This window comes from Sinocyclocheilus rhinocerous, unplaced genomic scaffold (assembly GCF_001515625.1).
Source record: "Sinocyclocheilus rhinocerous isolate Xijiao unplaced genomic scaffold, SAMN03320098_v1.1 scaffold616, whole genome shotgun sequence".
Classification (NCBI taxonomy): domain Eukaryota; kingdom Metazoa; phylum Chordata; class Actinopteri; order Cypriniformes; family Cyprinidae; genus Sinocyclocheilus; species Sinocyclocheilus rhinocerous.
This window is the reverse complement of record NW_015631496.1, coordinates 640,246-642,956: the sequence shown is the minus strand read 5'-3', so window position 1 is coordinate 642,956 and position 2,711 is coordinate 640,246.

The window sequence follows — 2,711 nt, the reverse complement described above, 5'->3', positions numbered from 1 at the left end:
TCTGAAGGTGCAAAATCTGTTGTGCTTGAATTTATAGAGAAAGGAAAAATTGAAATCGCATCATATGACCCCTTTAAAACAGCTAATGAAGACAAAATGTAAACAGGATGTGAAAGAAATAGTTCACTCAAAAAATGAAGGCTCTATAATTTTTAATCATCCTCATGTGGTTCCAAAACCAAATGCTTAATAAAATTTATGAAGGCTGTTTCCATACAAAAACAGTTCATAGTGACCTCCTCCTCCAAAAATTGAGGAAAAAGCGCCATAAAAGGCAATACAACATGTGAATAATGTTCCAGGTCTTTTGAAGTCATACAAAATTTTTTTGTGAAATTTACTTTATTTAGTAACAATCTTCAATAATCCCTTCCAGTGAGTTGTTAACCACCGTGAATGATTGAGTTGAACTAGAGAGTGGAATCAGTTGTGTTCCTGAATGAATTGTTTTGTTCGATTTATGGAAAGGGTTAGTATAGTGAAAAGAACATGCTCAAAAGTGTGATTCATGAACTAATTAGATTGATCCGTTTCTTAAATCCAACTCGTTGATTCGGTTCCAGTGAATTATTGAGTTTGTGAATAACGTCCTAAATGTCTGTCTGTTCCTTACAAAATGACTTGAAGACTTGAAATATATATAACACACAAGTTGATTGACTACATTTAAATACTTTTTATCCTTAACAGACTCACTATCAAAACCTGTGTGAAGATTCTTCAAAAATGTCTCTATTTTTTATGTTCCACAGAAAAAAGTAAACGGCATATGGGTTTGGAATGGCATGAGAGTGAGTAAATAATGGCAGAATTTAGATTTTTGAGCTAACTACTAATTTAAATGCCAGATTTTATCTTGGATTTTCCACACTGAGTTTTGGATTTCACCCAAATACAGTCTTTTGCTTTGAGAAGCGTTGAGAGTACAGTGTACAGAGAAGATTTCTGTCCGGCACTGACCAGGTGATTCTGGTCTTCTGACTGTCACTTTAAATCGAACAACAAGTGATAAAATGCTTTCTAAATATTGAATGTTTTTATAATTGCCACTTTCACACACTCAGGCTGTTCATTATTACTTGAGCTATGTGAAAGCCATTTAACAAATGCAGGTAGTGCAGAATTCGTCGATTTAAGAGGCCGCTCTGCATGAGCATAACTAATTCACATTGCCCTGAAGGGGATTTGCAAGTTGAAGATCATTTTGCAATATTAAACATGGCTCTTATTAGATCAATTTCTCTTTTTTGTAATTCATATTACTCTCTTGTGATACAGGCAGCTGGAGTACTGCATTTCCTCTGTGTCTGCAGACTGTCTTTATGCAAAGCAAACTGGGCCGAGAGACAGATAGAGAATAAGGTGCATGGAGCGAAAGAGAGAATGACATGGAGGGAGATAAAGAGAGACAGACGGACTGACCAAGAGAATAAGGAAATGCAGCGGAGACAGGCGGTGAGACGGGAGATTTGTGAAGACTCGGGTGCTGTCAGTAAGGAGCTGGCTTGAGCTAGTGTCTCATTCTCACACGGCAGATTGGAAGAGCAGATTGCGCTCTGAGATGCCCTGAGATTTGGGCAGCTTCCGATGGGGGATTTGTAGAGATTTGGTTAGAAATCTGCCCATAATGAATGTTAAGTGAAAAGCGCCTTCATCATCTTCTCAGCAAAGACATTGTTTTCTCTGAGCGCTTGTTCTGTTAGTTTTGGCTTGGTGTCTTAAGTGTCACAGTCCTGAGATGACAGTCTATAGCTCCATTAACTGGTATGTGCAGACCACACAAACAGACGTTTTATGAATGAAAACGCCTCATTTGTTTGTCTGTGGAGACAATAGATGAGAAGATGTTCTTCAGACGCAACAGACTTTGCTGTTTTTTTTTTGGTGTTTTCTATGGCTGTCATGTTTTTTTTAAACATTTTGGCCACTTTGTGTCCCAAGGTATTGGTGTTTTTGTTTGTTTGTTCATTTATTAATAACATTGCTAATTTCAGATAACTAAAGATTTTTTTTCACATTCTTCCCAGACCCAGACTTTCAATCATGAAAATTATGATAATCCATTATAATTTCACTATTATTATTAGTAGTAGTAGTAGTACTATTTTAAAATAAGTCAATGGCTATAAATAATCCCCCTGTCTGTCTATGATTAAATTTTTTATTTTATGTTTTAATAAATTAAATATTTTTTATTCAGCAAGGAAGCATGGAATTGATCAAAAGTGATGGAAATTTAAGAACAGTAAATAACATTTATGTTACAAAAAACAATCCTATTTCCAATAAATGCTGTTCTTTTGGACTTTTTATTCATTAAAGAATCCTTAAAGTTTCATGGTTTTAGCAAAAATATTAAGCAGCACAACCTTTTTACCATTGATCATAGGGCTGCACAATTAATCGCGATTACAATTATGGATGCCACAATTATGTAATTGTTCAAAGCGGCAATTAATCGTTCAAAGTCCACTTATGTTATTCTGCGTGCTTAAGATGCGTTGTTTTCTTTCTACATCTTATCTTAAGGGTTTTTCCCATTATTTTAATTTTAGTTTTAGCATAACATTATAATACCATTCATATTTTTACTATTTTATAATTTAAAGAAGAAACCAATCCAATGTATATTTGACATTTGAGGCTTAATACTGTAGAAAAGCACTAAAAGTTTTTCAGTTAGTGTTTTCAGCTTGTTTATTTTCATATAA